The sequence below is a fragment of the Notechis scutatus genome, chromosome 2 (assembly GCF_049901735.1).
Source record: "Notechis scutatus isolate UNSWTSFEM ecotype Mainland chromosome 2, rNotScu1.2, whole genome shotgun sequence".
NCBI classification, from domain to species: domain Eukaryota; kingdom Metazoa; phylum Chordata; class Lepidosauria; order Squamata; family Elapidae; genus Notechis; species Notechis scutatus.
Genome location: NC_142010.1, coordinates 54295131 through 54316773, shown reverse-complemented (window position 1 = coordinate 54316773; position 21643 = coordinate 54295131). Strand labels below are relative to the sequence as shown.

At 36.9% G+C, this 21643-nt stretch overlaps 1 protein-coding gene across 4 annotated transcripts in view; it reads right to left on the bottom strand.

The window, feature by feature from the left end:
- ERC2 (ELKS/RAB6-interacting/CAST family member 2) overlaps positions 1–21643 on the bottom strand; it is a 664972-nt gene that overhangs the window by 82069 nt on the left and 561260 nt on the right. For all 4 annotated transcript variants that reach the window (XM_087954768.1, XM_087954770.1, XM_087954769.1 and 1 more), the window contains one exon: positions 12285–12472. The gene's annotated coding sequence lies outside the window, so the exon portion shown is untranslated. The remainder of the gene's footprint in view (positions 1–12284; positions 12473–21643) is intronic.

The following is a 21643-nucleotide window of genomic DNA, read 5'->3' as shown; positions in this document are numbered from 1 at the left end:
GTGTGTGTAAGTGAACAGAGGATCTGAGAACATGCTATTCCTCTTTTTCTTTTTATTCCTTGCTTTCTGGTTTGACCCCCTCTCCCCTGACTTCTCACACTAGTATAAATGTTTACCTAAGTTTCTTGAGAGCTTATAATAGCCAAAAGAGAAAGTGGATATTAGAAATCTAAAGATGGATTGGGAGCTAACAAAGGGTAGCAGGAATGACTAAAACCAAGCAAACATTAGTGCTAGTACAGGAAGTTAAAGAAGGCGAGAAGAACAGATCTATAGAAACAGGCAAGGCTGTGTCAGATCTCATTTTCATATAGAATTATGGTTATTCTATATGTGCTGATTCCATTCTATTCTTTTCAAACAAAACTAGTAAAGATTGCTATTTAAAAAAATCAAATCCACTGAAATAACAATGAAATTAAAACAGCATGTCTCCAACTAAAAATTACATTAAAAATATAGTAAATCATTTCTAGAAAAATAAAAGGGACCTTCCAATGAAAAACAATTTTTGAATGCCTAAGAGAAAGGAAAGTACCAAAAGGATTTTTGCCCATTTTCCTGAAATTAAACCCCATGGAGCTCATTTTGAATATTTAGCCATTCATTTAGTTCATAAACAGCTGCACTTTTTTACTTGCAAAAGCAAGTAAACAAAAACACATCCTGTAATATATGAGAGAGAAAAAAGGAAGGAAACATCAGGAATGAAGTAATAAAGGGTGGATATCAGCACAGGGCCACAAATCGTCTTGCCTCAGGACCTGCTAGGCAAGTCAGTCACTGTTTCAGGGTTTTTCCTAAACGAACTCAGGCTCAGGCCATGCAACTTGGCAGGAGTTGTAATCGTTCAAAGTTAAAACAGCACTGAAAAAAGCTCCTTAAGATCAATCCTCACACTATCATGTGATTACAATTCAGGAGCAGGGCAACCAGCATTTACTGATGATGGTTAATTTAATAACAACAGCAACAATAATAATAATAATAATAATAATAATAATCCACCTTACTCAAAACTGCCTATATTCTCAGATGTTACCTTAACAGCACTTAGGTTTTGATTAGGACTTGAACTGTTAAGTTTTTACCAGTCTCTGACTGTGAATTGTATTGAAGAATCTTAAATAACAAATAACAACATCTGGCTGACTGTGTGATGAGGATGAGGATGATGATGATGATGATGATGATTAACCATCTTCCCAGCCAGCTTCTGACAACCAATGTTAATGGAGAAAGCTGGATTTGCTTAACAACCATGTGATTCATTTCACAACTGCAGTTATTTGCTACACAACCATGGCAACAAAAGTCATAAAATCAAGCATGATTCCCTGAACAGCCTTACTTAACAACTGAAATTTTGGTCCCAATTCTGGTCATATCTCAAGGACTACTGTACAACTCAACCTTTAAACTGCACCAACAGGAGAGATAATTTAACATACTATGGTATATATTCTCTAATAAACTGTGACAAAATTATTTAGAGATTTAAAAAGAAAAGCAGCACCTGGAATTCAGTTTAGAAACAAATAAGTAGCAAATGAAGTCATTTTGAAGTTGGTACAACATTATTTGGCTAACTCGTATTATTTCCATTTTAACCTGCATTGCTAGTAAGATAGTATTATTGATTACTATAATTGCTATTCTTAAGAGTGGTTTTTACAGATAAAAAATACTTTATGCCAAAACACAGACTTCCCTAGACTTTTTTTTACAGTACCAAAAGTGTCTTTGTCACCAGCAAAGCAACAACTGGAACAAGCTTTTCTGCGCCAGCAAAGCAACAACTAGAACAAGCCTTCTCAAATTCCAGAGTAGATTCCCGATATGTTACGTCCAAAAATAAGACTGGAAGAAGCAGCTCCAGCTCCAGAGCTGTCAGTGAGGAGTGCTTTATGCCCACCTGAATAGGCATCCCTTCATACACATATATTGTAGCTCCATCCAATTCACACTGCTACCCACTGGAGGCAAAATCAATTTCAACTTCAGCACTAATTTAATCATTGATTTTTTCCGAGTGGCCAGCAAACAGCTGCTTATGTGCTTATGTGAATATGGCAGTGTTGCAGAAAGAAGAATTTATCCACTTTCAAATCCAGGGAAGTTGTCCGGGGACAGAAGCTGGGCTGACAAAAATGCGATAATATTTGATTACTGCAGGACATAGAGAGACACCATATTGGCACAATCTATTGCCTGGCTGATATTTAGAGCCCCTCTATGAGGCAGATTGGCAGTTAAGAACTTTGAACTAACTAACTAACTAACTAACTACAGGTGAAACTTGAAAAATTAGAATATCGTGCAAAAGTTCATTTATCTCAGTAATGCAAAGGTAAAACTAATATATGAGAGACTCATTACATGCAAAGCAAGATAGTTCAAGCCATGATTTGTCATAATTGAGATGATTATGGCTTACAGCTCATGAAAACCCCAAATCCACACTCTCAGAAAATTAGAATATTACATGCAATCAATAAAACAAGGATTGTACCTAGAACAATATCGGACTCTGAAAAGTATAAGCATGCATATGTACTCAGGACTTGGTTTGGGCCCCTTTTGCAGCAATTACTGCCTCAGTGCGGCATGGTATGGAAGCTATCAGCCTGTGGCACTGCTGAGGTGTTGTGGAAGACCAGGATGCTTCAATAGCGGTCTTCAGCTCTTTTGCATTGTTTGGTCTCGTGTCTCTCATCTTTCTCTTGGCAATGCCCCATAGATTCTCTATGGGGTACAGGTCAGGCGAGTTTGCTGGCCAATCAAGCACAGTAATCTCACGGTCATTGAACCAGGTTTTGATGCTTTTGGCAGTGTGGGCAGGTGCCAAGTCCTGCTGGAAAATGAAGTCAGCATCCCCATAAAGCTCATCTGTGGAAGGAAGCATGAAGTGCTCCAAAATCTCCTGGTAGATGGCTGCATTGACCCTGTACTTAATGAAGCACAGTGGACCAACACCAGCAGATGGCATGGCTCCCCAAATCAACACAGACTGTGGAAACTTCACACTGGACTTCAATCATCTTGCAATGTGTGCCTCTCCATTCTTCCTCCAGACTCTAGGTCCTTGGTTTCCAAATGAGATGCAAAAGTTGCTCTCATCAGAAAAGAGGACTTTGGACCACTGAGCAACAGACCAGGTCTGTTTTTCTTTAGCCTAGGTAAGACACTTCTGATGTTGTTTGTTGTTCAGGAGCGGCTTGACAAGAGGAATATGGTATTTGAAGCCCATGTCCAGGATCTGTCTGTGTGTGGTGGCTCTTGATGCACTGACTCCAGCCTCAGTCCACTCCTTGTGAAAGTCCCCAACACTTTTGAATGGCCTTTTCCCGACAATCCTCTCCAGGCTGCGGTCATCCCTGCTGCTTGTGCACCTTTTTCTTCCACACTTTTCCCTTCCACATAACTTTCTATTAATGTGCTTTGATACAGCACTTTGAGAACATCCAACTTCTTTTGCAATTACCTTTTGAGGCTTTCCCTCCTTATGGAGGGTGTCAATGATGGTTTGCTGCGCAACTGTCAGGTCTTTCCCATGATTGTGATTCCTACTGAACCAGACTGAGAGATCATTTAAAGGCTCAGGAACCCTTTGCAGGTGTTATGGCTTAATTAGTTGATTAGAGTGGAACACTTTGAGCCTAGAATATTGAACCTTTTCACAATATTCTAATTTTCTGAGATTGTGGATTTGGGGTTTTCATGAGCTGTAAGCCTTAATCATCGCAATTATGACAAATCACGGCTTGAACTATCTTGCTTTGCATGTAATGAGTCTATCTCATATATTAGTTTCACCTTTTAAGTTGCATTACTGAGATAAATGAACTTTTGCACAATATTCTAATTTTTCAAGTTTCACATGCAAATACTTTGTAACCATTTGTCTATGAATTTTGAAGAAAAGCTTTCTGGACCCAGAAAAGAGATGGAGGTGGAACGTTAACATTAGAGAGAGACAGTGTCAGAAATGGTGAGTGATGTTCCTGGATTTTTGCAAGCATGTGACAAGATTGTTGATCAAAGTACATTCGAAGTAACGGATAGGCCCACACTTCTATTAATTCCATTTTCATCCCTTAAGAACAAAGATATTAGAATGCAAGTACAGGTTGCCTGCACATTTTGCAGGACAATGAAATGATTCTCGGAGCAGATGGAAAAAATGACTTCAGAACAGAGTTGTAGAAATATACGTTAATCCATTTAGTTGAATTCCTGCCCTTCTTCATGCCTTTTGTTTCTTATTGCTGGCTTTGATTGAAAAATGTTAATGTACTGAATGAATTATTATACAAAAAGGCAGATCTCCACAAGCCCTTTTGCAAAGCATTATTTCCAGAAGGGAAGCTTGTTGTCATTAAGTACATTTTAAATCCTTATGCCTGCATCATGCATTCATGAATGTATAATTCACTTCCCTTTCTCTAATCACTCATTATTATGGAATTCTGCCTTTATGAGAAAAAGCAGATATGCAGAGAGATTTACCAGTGTAGCACTCAATTAGAATGTTAAATATAAAACTGGTGGTGAAGCATCCTGAAAACTTAATAGTGGCTTGACAACTACATCTGGGCACAATCAAGAGTGGCAAAAATTCTTTCACATGAAGGTACTTGAAGTATAATATTTTCCAATAGGAGATGGCTTATGTATCTGGCCGTCAACCATTTACTGCTTATAGATGACTCAGATCCCCATCCTATCCAGCTTGTTGGAATAGCCTAGGATAAGATATAAGTGCCTTTCACCAGTAAGCCATCAACAGTTCCACACAGATATGGACTAAGAGCCATGCTGGCACAGTAGTTAGAATGAAGTATTGCAGGCTAGTTCTGCTGACTGCTGACTGCCAGCAGTTTGGCAGTTCAAGTCTCACTCAACCTTCCATCCTTCCGAGGTCGGTAAAATGAGGACCCAAAATTGTTGGAGGCAATATGCTGACTCTGTAAACCACTTAGAGCATGCTGTAAAGCACCATGAAGCGGTATATAAGTCTAAATGCTATTGCTATTGCTAGTTGCTAATATTGTTACAGATAGCACCATATACAACTTTCCAAAAACTGAGTGTTCCAATTGCAGGATGATGGCAGCTTAGAGAATGCTCAAGAAATTGATTTCTCATACATAAATCTATCCTCAACAGAAGAAAACCTTCTTAAAAGTTTTGTTTTTGTAACTGGCACATGCCAATATGACCTTGGATGAGACAATAGATCTGTCTGCCCCATTTCTTCCTTGTCCCATGCTGGATCTCATTGTTATGACACTCTAAGTTATGCCCAAGCAAGCATAAATCAACTCCAAAGTGATTTAAAAAACAGGTTTTTTCTATTGTCTGTAAAAATACTTTTCCCTGTTTAATGCCTGCTTTTCTGACTCTGATAGATTTAAATGTTTCTGTAATATATTTATTTATAGAATTTAAAAACACACTGCCACAGATTGGGCTATGCTGGAGTTTGCAAGTTAGAAATATAATAAATAAATTCACAGTTTTAATTACAGGAATCCAAAGGACTCTGTCCTTATATCTGCAAAAGGATAGGATTATTTAAGACCCAAATAGTAAATGTGGTTGAGTTTAATATTATTGGCATAAATACCTTGACTTTTTAACACTTTTTTAAAAAAAATGATGAATTGGTGTAATAACAAATATACTTAGAGGTACACATGTGCAATGTGAAATCATTGCCAGTCTGAAGAATTAAAAGAAAAGTTTTGCTGTTTATTGTTCTTAGGACTGTTTGTGAGAAGAATCTTATAGTGCATTTTTTGACAATCCAGTCTGCCTAGTCAGTAATAGTTCTTCATGGAAAATGTCTATACAGACAATCATTTTTATTAATAGTAAAACAATAAACATATATCGTCTGACCTCAGTTACTTCCATTTAAGAACAATCTCACCATACTTCCCTATAAAACAATTACTATTTATTGTACTGCTTGAAAGTCCAATTGAGGCACCTTCGTTGAAGCAAAAGAAAGAAATTAGCCCCAGATTCTCCTGAGCAGATTCTGCTCTTTCTGAAAGGGGAGTCCACTGACTTCTCACATCTCCAGGTCACTAGAGATATAAAATATGAAAATCAAGAGCTAATTTGGAGCAGCAGGCAAAAATATATTGTATTTTTGGCTTACATACTCCTCCCTCAATGGGCAACATTTGGTTAATGAATTGGATATTCTAAAAGCTCCTCCCATCCCCAGGTTATAATGAAAGCTTTTCTATGTTTGAGGTACTATATTTATTTAATTTAAATATTTATGGGTGCAATGTATATACAATATTGAACAAAACCAGATTCATTCCTTAATGAGTGAGACGAAATGGACTACTTACAGAACTGAATATACCAGTGTGAAGCGGGCAGGGAGGAACCAGCTAATAATTTGAAAGAAGCTTCAAGCTACTGAGCTGAAGAAAGTAAATCGCAAGTAGTTTTTGGTCATTTATTTTTGTTCAATGTTTATATTCACATTTTTTTTTTTAAAAAAAAAGGTCTTAAAATGGAGAGAACATCTTCAGTGTATTTAGCTGCTTTTTCAGTTTTATGTTTCACCGGGGCTTGCTAACCCATCTGCATTTCCATATGTTCAGGTTCAAGCTGTTTGACTGGATGTTTGTAGGTTATTAGGGCCACACTGAAGTGCTTCTTCAAGTCATAAATTTATTCACCAACAAGAGTTGCACGCTAGGAAATTATCTTGGTTTTGAACATGTAATAGCGAGAATATCACCACCAACCGTATAAATTTCAAAAATTAAGAGCATTAATAATATTATTGTTGCATTCTATAGGGATACAGATAAATGCGGCTTTGATTGAACTATTGGAGGTCACCATCTTCACTTTTTAAAATCATACCCTTCAAATCCTCTAGTTGCATTTGTTCTGCTGTAGTTTCACCAGAGGTGAAGCTGTGTTTTTAGCTCTATAGTCATCCTGAGAGGCAAGTGGATCTGAGATATAATTACCCAAGATGACTTAATGAGTTTAGTACTAAGTAGGAACATGAACTTAGAACATAGGACATAAACTCATACAGCTGGAAGGGACTTTGGACGGCTTCTAGTCTAATCCCCTGCTCAAGGCAGGAGCCTTACACTATCCCAATCAAATAGTTGTCTAGTCATTTTTTGAAAACCTCCAGTGATGGAGCATCCACAAGTTATTCCATTGATTACCTGTTTTCATTGTCAGAAAATTTCTCTTTACATCTAGCTTGGATCTCTATTAAACAAACTTCCACTCTGGTGGTTTAAAGAATAAATCAACCCTCTTTTCTCTGTGACAGCCCCTCAAGAACAAAGCAGTTATTATGTTCCCTCTAATCCTTCTCTTCGATAAGTTAGAGTAGACATACCTAGCCCCCACAACTGTGCTGGGATTCAAAAATTTTACTACTGGTTCTATGGGTGTGGCTTGGTGGGCGTGGTGTGGCTTGGTGGGTGTGGCAGGGGAAGGATACTGCAAAATCTCTATTCCCTCCCCACCCCACTAACCTGCTTTCCAGCTCCGTTCTCCTGTGCAGGGCAACAAAAGAAGACCCAACCGATCAGCTGGGACTCGGGAGGCAGAGAATAGAAGGGGGTGGGGCCTGTCAGAGATGGTATTTGCCGGATCTTTGAACTACTCAAAATTTCCGCTACTGGTTCTCCAGAATTGGTCAGAACCTGCTGAATACCACCCCTGTCCCTCAAACATTCATCATACAATTTAGCCTTGAGTTCCTTTATATTTGTATTGCTCTTCTCTGCACACTTTCCAGCATCTCAACATCTTTTTTGCATCATGGTGACCAGACTTGGATTCAGTATTCCAAGTGTGGCCTCATTAGTGTAGTACAGAGCAGTACTATCACTTCCTGTGATTTTGCTATTATACCTGCATTGGCCCTGCATTAGGACTGCATTGGCTTTTGTTTGGTAGCTGCCACACATGCTGACTAATGCTTAAGTGGTACTCCACCAGGACCCTAGATCCCTCTCACAGGTACTGCTGTTGAGCCAGGTACTGCCTATTCTCTACTTGTACATTAGGTTTTTTCCTGCTACGTGTAGGACCTTACTTTTCTCACCACTGAACTACATCGTGTTCAATAGGGTCCAATGCTCAAGTCTGTTAAGATCCTTCTGAATCTTGAGTCAATGTTCCAAAGTATAAGTAATTTCCCCCAGATTGGGGTCATCTGCAAACTTGATGAGTGCCTCTTCACTCATTTATGAAGATGTTAAAGAGCACTAGGCCCAAAATAGACCCTTGAGGTACCCCACTGCTGGTTTCTCTACATGTAGATGTAGTTGAGGACTGGGTGAGGTTGGTCAGCCAATTGTGAATCCATCAGGGTTTGAGCACAAAAGACTTCAGTTTCAGCCCAAAGTTATCATTTTAAATATTCAAAATTGCCATAGCTCTTTATGATTTACAATATCTTTATCCAAAACATGTTTGCCCCTTGAAAAGAAAAAAGAAAATAAAGTGGCTTAACCACAGGAGCTAGAATACTGGAACACGTGCAACAGAGATCTAAATGATGCTTGCAAAAGACATATGCCCAACTGTCTTCAAAAATGAATATTCTAGCTTTTCAATATTTCCTATGGAAGAGCAGCTGAAATACCACAAAACAATTTGGTATTCTCTGGGTGCCTTGGACTAAATCTCAACAGCCTAAGTAATACGACCAATAGAAATAGATTATAGAAATAATAATCTAAAATATTCAAAGGGCACCAAGTTGCCTAACCCATAAAGAAATGGACAAAACAGCAGGCAAAATGCTTGTTCCTCAGGCAGGTAAATTATGAAGCAGGAGAAAAGACCCCCCCCCTTCAACCCCACCTGGAGTGCAACATCTGTTACTGTTTGTGACATCAATTCAAAATTCATAATAGATTCCAGAAGTCTTCTAGTGGAGAAATGAACATGTCAAAATTACCTTGCAAATGGTCTCTTTGTAGATAATCTCAAGAGAACTACCGACGGAGGCAGTGTAAGGACAAGCTGAAGCCTAACTACAAGATTTTATCCTCACCCTTCTGACAACTCTATCCTCTGAAAAGTATACTTTATACTGCCATTATTAAGAATAAAACTTTGGTCCCAGGGACTGACTCAGACTGGATTCTGAGACCCATATATTTACCTTGATTCACAAACTTAACAACTACTTGAAGCTATATTCAGCCTATATTGTAGGGAAGTGGAGACTTGGGTTTCATATAACTCATTCCCAGACACATAGACAGTGATCCAAGACTGTCTATTACGGGTGATGGGCTCAGTGTTCTAGGGCTACTTATAATAGTGAAGAAAATATTTAAGCACTGTTGAATACCGATATAACCACAACAGGGAAAAATATATACAATTACCTGTCCACAGCATCACATCAAAGAACATTCTACATAAACTAGTGATAATACTACTTTTAATTCCTTACCCTATATAATTTTTCTTTTCCAAAAATAAAATAAAGCTATTACAGTACGCAGCATAAGTTAGCATGATGAAAGTACTCCCATGATTATTGGGATAGCAAAATGTCTTAACACATTGCTTTTGTCATGTTATAAGATTAATTTTGATATTACTGCCATATGTAAATAAATGAAATAATCTGCAAACTAACCATTTTACAGAGCAAAATAATGCCCTGTGTTCTATTAAGATAAATCTATTTGTTTATAAAATGTAGATAGCACATTTTTACTTGTTTCTTAACTACCTCAGAGCAAGGTCCGCTGTGTGTTCAGCTCCTTTTGGGAAGGGGATAAACTGACTCACACATTTCCTATTGTTGTAAATCATACTATATAGAGGTAATAAAGAGCTACAATTGGCCATTGTTTTATCATGTGTAAACATGTCAGCAAAGCATATAACACTGTCAAGGGGCCATAATTATATTATCTTTTTTTAAAAAAACTATATGATTATTAATTTGTCAACAATTTCAGCACTGAAAATAAATTAAATTAGCTTTCATTTAAAAAATATTAAGGGGGCAGTCTCTGAGTCTGCTTAGTCCAATTGAAAATAGTGGAGTTTACCAGTTGTGGATATTTCCTTGATTTCATTAAATGGCTAAACCTGAATTAGATCCAGATCCAGTATATGAGTTTTCTGCGGCTACTGAATAGGAAGCTACCTAAATGATTACAGCTAAAAGATTATCCAGAAATTTTGAAGATTATGTACATTGACATAAAAATAGAAAAAAACTGCAGGACATTCTTATCAAGATTTACAGTGCAATGCTACCTGCGTTTACTCCGAATTAAAACTCAATGAGATCATTACACTTCTGTTCAAATAAGCATGTACAGCACATTAATTCTGATTCACTAAAACAAAAACACCTAGCATTATCAAAATGTTCATTCCCTTGTCCAAAGTTCACTGTTTTTGTCCTTGAGAAATCATTAATTTTTCTCATTCTTACTTGCAACTGTCTGTAATTCCCATTCATGTAATGCAACTCTGATTCAATAATCCCCAAAAATTATATTTATAAATATTAATAAATGCAGTTAATTAATAACAAGGCCCATTTTAAGTAACACCCATTTAAATCAAATGACTTTGAAGCTTTAATCTAAATGGATGGGAGAATTCCTCTTAAGTTTATCAGTAAATAGAATATATACATGCATGCACAACTAATAATAATACTATATATATATATATATATACACATAGTGTGTGTGTGTGTGTGTGTGTGTGTGTGTGTGTATCAACACAACCATTTTGTCATGCCATCTGTGTGAGCTGCATTTCCACACCAATTCTTTACACATTGAAATAATTATCTCTCTGAAGTCTGCAGCTGGTCTTTCAACTTGCTGATGGCATGGTATCAGTGGCTCAGTAGGCAGCACTTTTGCCTCGGGCTGCCAGGGTCAGGGGTTCACCTTCTGCTAAGAGAAAAATCTGGACATACTACAGATTATGGGTGGGCTCTGCCAGTCTCCTAGGGAGAAATCCTTGAACCAGTAAGTGAAATTCTGAATGCTTTGTCCATATCAAATCTCTCTTCGTTGTGGTAGAAAGAAGAGAATGTGCAAGGAAACTACATTTCACATACTTTCAGAAGCTTGAGAGAAATTTAATTTTTCTGTTGTCCCAAAGGTGCTTTTTCAAGAGGCAACTGGACTTTCTGGTTTTTTTCTTTGAATAGAATAGAATAGAATATTTTATTGGCCAAGTGTGATTGGACACACAAGGAATTTGCCTTCGTGTAAATACTCTCAGTATACATAAAGAAAAGGTACATTCATTAAGAATCAAGAGTCATAATGTACAACACTTAATGATAGTCACAGGGTACAATCAACAATCAAATCATACTAGGAAACAGTCAAGTGGGAGGGGATGGGTGATAAGGAGTGGTGAGAAGATTAACAGTAATAAAAGTGTACCCTTTGTAAATAGTTGAACAGTGTTGAGGGAATTATTTGTTTAGCAGAGTGATGGCTTTTGGGGAAAAAACTGTTCTTGTGTCTAGTTGTTCTGGTGTACAGTGCTCTATAGCATCGTTTTGAGGGAAGGAGTTGAAACAGTTTATGTCCGGGATGTGAGGGGTCTGTAAATATTTTCACAGCCCTCTTTTTGACTCGTGCAGTATACAGGTCCTCAATTGAAGGCAGGTGGATAGTAATTGTTTTTTCTGCAGTCCTAATTATCCTCTGAAGTCTGTGTCTGTCCTGTTGGGTTGCAGACCCAAACCAGACAGTTATAGAGGTGCAGACGATAGACTCAATAATTCCTCTGTAGAACTGGATCAGTAGTTCTTTGGGCAGTTTGAGCTTTCTGAGTTGGCGCAGAAATAACATTCTTTGTTGTGCTTTTTTGATGACCTTTTTGATGTGAGGTGTCCATTTTAGGTCATGCGATATAGTAGAACCTACATATTTGAAGGTCTCTACTGTTGATACTGTGTTGTCTAGTATTGTAGCAGGTGGTAGTATGGGAGGGTTTCTTCTAAAGATATTTCACTTCTCGTCCAAGAAGCTTCTTCAGCTCTGGATGAGAAGAGTAATGTCTTCAAAGAAAAAAAACAAACCAGAAAGTCCAGTTGCCTCTTGAAAAAGCACCTTTGGGACAACCAGGACCTGGATGACTGAGAATCTCCATATAACTTTCCAGTTGCAATCACAGATTTCGGGACTTCCTAGATAATGAATGTATATGTTTACAAGAATCACCTGCAAATAAAAGTTATGTAGGATACTTATAAATTTGGATTGAACCTGCTCTGGTGTTAAAGCTCTGATGCTTGGTTATTTCAGATGACTCCTTCCTCCTCTTCTTTAAGACAGATAAAGTTGGATCTCTTGAAGGAACTGGGGATCACATTCTAGGCAAAGGTTGGACTGGTGATCAATGTACTGCATGTGATTTTGCCGTGGCCATGTGCCTCCAACAGTGACTGGATCATCTAGTCAAGAAAAACAAAGCTGACATGTAACATTTGTCATAGCATGAAACTAAGCAAAACCAATATATAGAATACACAATGTATAGAATACACAGGTCTGAACATCAACCCAAGCAGGGATATCAAACTGGCAGCCCATGGGCTGGATGTGTCACACATAGTCTACACCCATCCCGGCTCCACAAAGGCAAAAAACATTGCGATACATCACAATATGTCACGATATGTCATATGACACGATCAAGTTTGATACCTGTGAGCTAGGATTTCCTCCATTCATTGTTTCATTGGTTAGCAAATGATTTTAAGGGTACTACATATGCTTTCTGACCAGATAGCAAATAAGATATTGAGAAAAAAATATCAGTTTATCCAAAACTTGAACAAAGTTTGCATGAGTCTGCACTTCCACATTAAAGTTCTTTATTTCCAAGGGATTTCTTTGCTCTGCCTAAGGAGAAATATACTCCAGATCCCAAGGCTCTTTGCACACATCCACAAAAGTGTTTTTACCTGTTCTTTCTCAAGGAAAAAAAACTACTCTTGGAGAAATTATAGCAAACAAAAGCTTTGAGGAAAAAAAGAATAAATCAGTTTTCCATGAGGAAATGAGTCCTTTCCAAGTCCAGCTGCTCCAATACTACATTTCCCAGAGTGCTCTTAGCAGCAGAAACACCATCACGAGTGCGGAAGACAGCAGTTTAGTAATGTCTGAAACTTGGAATTTCTTCAGGTATTTGAGTCTAGTTAGGAAAACAGTTTTCTGTGATGACTGCATGTGTGTACACGTATGTGTATGTGGGGGGATGGGAGAGAGAGAGAGAGAGAAAGAGAGGGAGGGAGGGAGGGAGGGAGAGAGAGAGAGAGAGAGACCCTGCTTTTTCCAAGAAAATTTAACAACTGGTTTATAAGAACTGGACCAAGCCAGCTAGAAAACATCCCTGGGAAACCATTCTTAAAACTATTACATTTGTTTGGCCAAATTATACATTGTATGGGAGTCCTTAAGTTGGGAAATCTCTCCCACAAAACAGGCCCTGAGTTAGAGAAGAATTACTGAAGTTCCCAATAAGAGAAAAGTGTCAACAACACTGTGCATTTCAAAAGGTGTGTGTGTGTGGGGGGGAGAGCATCTCCTTTGATAGGAATATGGTGAGAAGGATGAAAATGCATACTCAGATATGGGGTAGCTTTGACATAATCAAATTGGCCAGTAGATGGGGCATTTTGCTGGGAGACTAAAGTGATGTCTGAAAGGGCTCAAGTAACTGAATGGTCTGGTAAGTTTTATACTGAAATCAGCAACTAGCCTTTTTTGGCTAATCATAATTCCATATATAATAATACAAAGAAATCTATGAAATATAGGAAGCAAAAAACCATGGAAATGGTGGCTTAGGACAAAACAAGGAGGAGCCCTTAAAATATCATTATTCAGTCTATAATCTAAAAGTCATCCAAATATCTTCTGGATCATCTATAAGCCATGTCTGTTGAGATCTGCTTAGGTTTCAAAATCACTATTTGATACACTGGCTATATTTACATAGCAGTCTACTTTATATGGCTTTAAAACAAAATAGAAACTCAAAATCACTAAACAAATATATTTCTTAAAGAAGTGGAGCATATCCTCTTAACCTGTGACAACAAACCTATTTATTTAGCTTTCTTAGTATGAAAGTAATTAGTTTTTTTTCCTGCCAATAAAAATATCCTTCTGCATTTATAAACACTACTGCTAATTATGTAATTACCTTCCCCAATCATGTTAAATTGCTGTCAGTTAAGTTCCCACCACTGATTAGCTACACAGCACACTAAATCTAAATTAAGCCTTTACTAAACTTCACATAAAGGTATCTCTGTGATCTGAAAAACTGTAACAGCACTATATTATTTGGTATAATCATTCAGTGTCCAAGGTCAAGGATAGCTCTCACTAAACATATTGTATAAAATTCCAAAGAAACACAGGCTTACTTTTAGTTTTCTTTTTAGAACATCTACATTGAATAATAACCTTTCTTTTTCACATGTTAAAAAGACCATAATTGTACCATTAAAATGAACTGTGGAACATATAGATTTTGATTCTGCAGGATTTAGCTCAATTTGTTCAGCAGCTTTGGGAGATTTCATATTACAAACTGAAAGAACAAAGCTTAAAATCAAGGAATAGAAGAATTAAATGTTAATTAAATTAATGCTGTTAAGGGATCATTGACATGTAATTTAATATAAAATAAATCCAGAGATGATTATCTTTTTATTCATCAATAAAGGACTGTAGCACCTTTATATATTATAATTGTGAGAAATACTACTATCTGGAAATGTTATTAGTACTTATCTTTGACCACCTGAATGAGAGAACAATTAATCCCTTGCATCTATATGCTCATATACTGCTTCTCATCTGCAAAGTTCATAAAATACATAATATATCAAAGCACGACAAATATTATGAAATTATATGCAGAATAGTATAATATATGTAGTGTATGCTTATAGCAAATGCTATAATAGAAAATGTAGTAAATAATCACTATTAATGTAATCATAGTGAAGCTGACAGTTACATCTACTTTGCCTAAGTTCATGTAACAATTAATTCATTTAGCCAATTAACATACAAGTTGTTACTGCGCACAAGAAAAAAGGTGTCTCCTAACAAGACAGCTATAAGATTATCTAAAATGTTAGATTCTACATAATATGAGAACAGGGGTTGGATTAGAAGGTGTTCAAGGTTCCTTCCAACTCTGTTGTTCTGATTTTCTATTATTCTGTAAAAAAAAAAAAAGCCTGTGGCATGGCAGCATTTTGATAATTTAAATCCTGTTGAAAACAATCTTCAAATGAGCACTCAAAATAAGCTCCATCCACTGCAGACTTTGCTTAAAGAGTGGCAGTCTTCAGCAAATAATCCAGATGGAAAGCAAATGTATGCAGAAGAAAAAAAACAATTATATATCTGTTGGGTTTGAGGCAAATAATATGCTTGCATTTGATGCAGAAGTAAAGTAACACTTACGATAAACATGGTTTTAGACAAGAGCTTTTTCCTGTTCAATATAGCCTAGGCCAGCTTTAATCTTGTGTCCATCTTTGTCATGACCTTCCCCCTTTTTTGCAAATATTACCAGCATGTTCTATGACTACATTCTTTGGGAATTCAAGATTCTGAAAGTTACCACTATTGACAGTGCTGTCACCAAGGCCCATTTCCAAACTTTAGCCCTCAATTTTTTAGAGGCTTACAAAATAGCACGGACAACCCAAGGTCCTTCTTGCCTTTCTAGTCCAGCTACAACAAGGTAAATAAAGCATAAAGAAAATGGCTTTCATAATGCTTTCCAATCTCTTTACTAATCACAGCTATAGGTAATGCTTGTATTTTCTTTTGTATAACAAGGCAGTGTATGTGTATTTCTGTTTTGCCAAGATGTTGTGTTGGTGGGTTTGTATAGGTGCGTAGAAAGCAAAACATGAGCTACACATTCTCCATTCTAGGTCAGGTGAGCAGGATGAAGGAAGGAGTGGCTTAGAATGAAGAACTCAGCAACATTTCGAGCCACTGCCCAACCCACAGGACTTTATTAAGGAATTTTCCCTCTTAAATAACATTATCTGCAGCTGCCTGGAAGATTTGAAGTATTAATTCTTGCTGATTGAGTGGGGACATTGATAATAACTTCCCTTATATGGGAGAAATGCAGTGTGGTTATATTTTGCAAACTACCACAGCCTTGAGTTCATTATCCATTTCATGTAAATTGCTCAGACTTAACTGTCCCTTTTCTTTTCAAAGACAGAAATTTCCAAAACTGCCCTTAAAAAAATGGGGGCTTCTCTAAGATTTCTGCCTCCCATTTCCATAGTCATGTGGGGAATGTGGGAGAATTTGGTACAGTGGGATGGTGTAATGCCCCGACTTCTGATTCTGATCATGCTATGATTTTTTTAAATTATTATTTTCCCAAACCACACACCCAAACAAGAAATTATCCCACTTTCTTTATGACATCTTAAAAACATGTCCAATTCTTGATAGACCAAAATGATCCTCAGCTGTTGCCTGCTAGAGTACAGGGTTAAATAAATTGCCTAGGTTATAGGATGACTCAGTATGAACATGGATCTAAGTATGGTCAACATGTAAATTGAGATAGGGAATTTAGAGATACACTTATATTTTCTTTTTCCATTTTCCTCGGAGTTTTTTCAGAACCTTAAATAAATTACAGTTACTGTGCTGAATGCAATGAAAGCTACTGAATCTTTCTTTAGGCTTTTCTCCTTCTTACTGTATAAAATTAGTTCACTTTTGAAAAATCGCAAATCTTTCTTAGCTGTAAATATAGAATGTTTTCTGACTCAGAAAATCCAAAAGAGTAACAAACAATTGCTTTACATACAATATTATTACCTCCCAAATGTTACAATATGAGGCTATATAATATAATACATAACAATATGTCACAAAACTATACATTAGAGAAGAAAGATTCTGGATTATCTTCAGTACCTATATTTAAGTTTTATTTTTGAAATAAAACCTGCATAGTTCATATCATATGGCACCTCAATCCTAATATATTTGACTATGTTATAAGTTATACCAAAAAAGGAATTACATATATGGATAGAGAAAATCCTGTTTGGATCATGAACAGAATTAGAATCACAAGTTATTATTTCAGTTCTTTGGATAATATATATATATAGTATACTTCATTTATATGGATGAATGAATATTTCTCTCTTTTCTAATCAATTTGATTCATTTCATTATACATTGTTGTGCAGTTGTATTTAAAATCAGTTCAGAAAAACACATATATTTAAAAATTGTGTTATGTTTCTTAATAAAATGCTTTGTTTCTTATACACTCTCCATATGTACATATTCTTATATACAGTTCTTGAGGTGCAAACCTCATCATACTTCATGGAGTGGAAACAAAAATTGGGCGAGTCTACATTAATAGGTAAACCAGACCAAATTCAACTCCATCACACCATTATTTTCTTTTAGCAGGATCCTCAAAGGGCTGACATCAATGTTGAAAGTTTAAAGGATTTCCCCTTCTCTCCTCATATACCAAAGAAAATCAAAGGGTGACAATGTTCAGTTTCTTTCTCACCCTTTCTTGTTTTTCCAAGAAGAACTATGTATCACTTCTCAGCCTTTTGGTTAAAATCAATTGTGTGTTTTTCCAGGTTGACTTCAGGTTTTACTATCAATCCCCACATATCTTCTCCAAGGTCATCTGTGGATTCCTCTACAAAAAGCCCATTGAATTAAAATTGTTTTCAGAATCTACCTCTAGGTTCCTGACCCTTTTACCTTTCATGTGCTCAGAACACCAAGCATTTCTTCTTTTAACTTTTGACAGAGAGCCCCAAAGACATGTGGAAGTTCAGCAATGAAGGGCTCAGATGAAAAACCATACTTCCCTTTGAACTTGGAAATCTTTGGGTAAATTACCCAAAGATCTAATATTTTGCTGCTAAAATATTTTATGTCCATTAGCATCAGGCATGTTGTATTTTGACCAGCTTTTTTTTTCTGAGTTATTTTCTGAGCCAGTCTCATGTACAGTGCATTATAGTAGCTTAAATGTGTGATTTGGTGTGAATCACAGTCACCAGTTACTATATCAGGTTTTAATCTTTTCATTTTAGTTTTCAATTTACCAAAACTTATTTATATTGACAAGCTTTTATGATATGAAAACTCAATAAATCCTTCCTGGGGAGTTCAAGGGGAAAAAATAGGAAAAGGTGATATATTTAAAAGTCACCTCAAAGAGAAGAACAATGTTATAATACAGGTGTGCTCAACCTGTGGCCCACCAAATGTTTCTGAACTACAATTCTCAGTAGTCTCATCCAATAAATCCAATAGAGAGACATGCTAGGAAATACTGTATAATTTAGCAACATTTGAAATGATACTCATGATTTTTCAACATGCTTTATTCAATGTAAAACAGGTAAAGGAGTCCCTGCAGATTTTACTCCACTAGTCATTGCTGACTATGGGGGGGGGGGGGTGCTCATCTCCATTTCAACACCATTAAGCCAACACTGTTCAAAGTCATTTCCACAGTCATGTGACCAGTATGATGTCATGGAGCACTGTTACCTTCACACTGAAGTGGTACCTATTTACGTTTGCATGTTTTTGAACTGCTAGATTGGCAGGAGCTGGGTGAGGATGGTAACTCACTCCCTTCATGTGGTGCTCAGGTCTCAACCTGGGCTGCCAGCTTTGTAGCCAACAAGCCCAGTGTCTTAACCACTGAGCCACTGCACTACCTCATATTCTATGTAGCAAATGAAATCAAACTTAAATGAGACATAAAAGAGACATCTATATCACACATTAAAGGTCATGTCTACAAATAGTAAGGAGGAGGGAAGAACAAAATCAAATACAATGCAGGTACTAAAATGTTTTAACTACATAGGACTAAATGGAATAATGAGTGAAAGGACAGAATGGGAACCAAATGTAATTATTCCTCCCGATTAGAGTTACTTGAGAAATTACTATATTTCTCTATATCTCAGTGCAAACAAAACATTCTGTTTTTCATGAACCAGAAAGCACATTAAAACTTAAATCATTTATTTTTTTGTACTTTTCATTCCCAGAATTCCCAGCCAACAATTCTTGTTGGATATGTTGGTAAGAAAAACTGGAAAGTATAATCACCAGGAGATTTCTGATCTAAAACAGGATACACAAGTCTCAACAGTGCCAGCTTAAACTTTCTGCTGCTTGTCCTCTAAAACTTGTCCTATATCAGACCTGGACATTTTACAGCCCCTGGGTCCTTTGGCTGTCCCTGTATAGCCACATGGATTGTTTTTATTTTGAAGGTGACTTTTTTCCCTTCAATTTATGTATGTATGTGCATGCATGCCCAAGCACCTTTACACAGCCTATTGGTTCAGCCCTCAACAGAAGAAAAATCTTTCAGAACCAGCTCCTTGCCTAACCTATGGTCACAAGCCACAGTCATCCCCATCTTCAAAAAGGGAGACCCAAGCCTAGTTGAAAACTACAGGCCAATCTCCTTATGCTGCGTCACCTGTAAAGTCATGGAATCAATTATTAACCAATCCATCATCCTTCACTTAGAGACAAATAACCTACTCTCCAATAAACAATTTGGTTTCAGGAAAAAACTATCCTGTAATCTGCAACTCTTACACTGCAAAAACATATGGACGACACAACTCGACCAGGGCAAAACAATAGACGCAATCTACATAGACTTCTGTAAAGCCTTTGATTCAGTGGTACACGACAAACTACTCCTAAAAATAAAATCCTATGGTATCTCTGGACAACTGAATAACTGGATAGAAGCATTCCTGTCAAACAGACAACAAATGGTCAAAATCGGGAGCGTCCTATCAAATCCAGTACCTGTCAATAGTGGTGTTCCCCAAGGCAGTGTTCTAGGACCAACTCTCTTCATACTCTACATAAACGACCTCTGTGATCATATTAAGAGCAATTATGCGTTCTCTTCGCTGATGATGTAAAACTGTTCAATACCACAGACAATACTGCTACCCTACAAAAAGATCTTGACTATGTATCCTGAATGGTCAAACAAATGGCAACTTCAAATCTCAACAAATAAATGCTCTGTCTTACATATTGGCAAAAAAAATCAGAAAATAAAATACAAGCTGAATAGTCAAGATCTTGTTGATGACCCAAGCTCTGTAAAGGACCTTGGAATACTCACCTCTAATGATCTAAGTGCTAGAGCACACTGCAACTACATAGCCAAAAAGGCATTAAGAGTTGTTAACCTAATCCTACGTAGCTTTTTCTCTGGTAATATCACACTACTAACCAGAGCATACAAAACATTTGCTAGACCAATACTCGAATACAGTTCATCAGTCTGGAACCCACACTACGTATCTGATATTAGCACAATTGAGAAAGTCCAGAAATATTTCACAAGAAGAGTTCTCCACTCCTCTACTCGCTGTAGAATACCTTATGCCACCAGACTTGAAAATTCTAGAACTAGAAAACCTTGAATTACGCCGTCTTCGGTCTGACTTAAGCATGGTATACAAAATCATACATTGCAATGTCCTACCTGTCAATGAATACTTCAGCTTCAACCATAACAACACAAGAGCACACAATAGATACAAACTCAAAGTAAACCGCACCAAACTTGATTGCAGGAAATACGACTTCAGCAATAGAGTGGTCAATGTCTGGAATACTCTACCCGACTCTGTAGTTTCTTCCCCAAACCCCAAAAACTTTAACCTTAGACTGTCTACTATTGACCTCACCCCTTTCCTAAGAGGTCTGTAGGGGGCGTGCATAAGCGCACCAACGTGCCTACCGTCCCTGTCCTATTGTTTCTCTTATTCTTTTATTTTTCTTATATGTAACCATTTCATGTATTCACAACTATGTATACATTTATACTTATTATCTTGTAAACAATTGGCAAATCAAATAAATAAATAAATAAATAAATAAATAAGCCCCAGTTTCTCATATGGTTCCTTGGGAAAAATAATTGCACACCCCTAGATATTTCTTCTTTAAGATTACATTATTCTTTATTTATTCAAATTAGGAAGAATGCATCTTTCAAAATATAAGCCTGCAGGGTTAATCCAATACATTCACAGAGTTTTTAAATCAAATCCTTTTAGAATATAAAGCATGCATTTATCAAACTAAACATCCTACCTCATCCCCCATTTTGCTTGCAATGTGTCACTCATGCCTGCAAAGAACAAGTTCCTGCTGTTTTTAAAGTTGAACTCCTGCTGCTATTCTGTCGCAGTTCATCTAATCTAATATTTTTCAATATCTCCATATTTGGATTCCTGTGCAAAATCTTTTTCTGCTCTATGTGTGAGGTTTTGTAAGCTGAAAATTAAAGATGTAATGTGTTCTCTCAAAACCAGAAAGGGATTTATCCTCAAAAGAAAGTTAAAGGAATCATCTACAGCTCCTCTGATATGAAATTCTTGCATGGCATGCTGCTCTGTTTCGTTTTATGGTCTGTGGATTCAGCATGTAATGTTAATTATTTCTTTGCTCAAAAATAAAGTCAGATTGTGCTGGGAATTTGTTATTAATTAGTCTGCAGCTCACTGGGT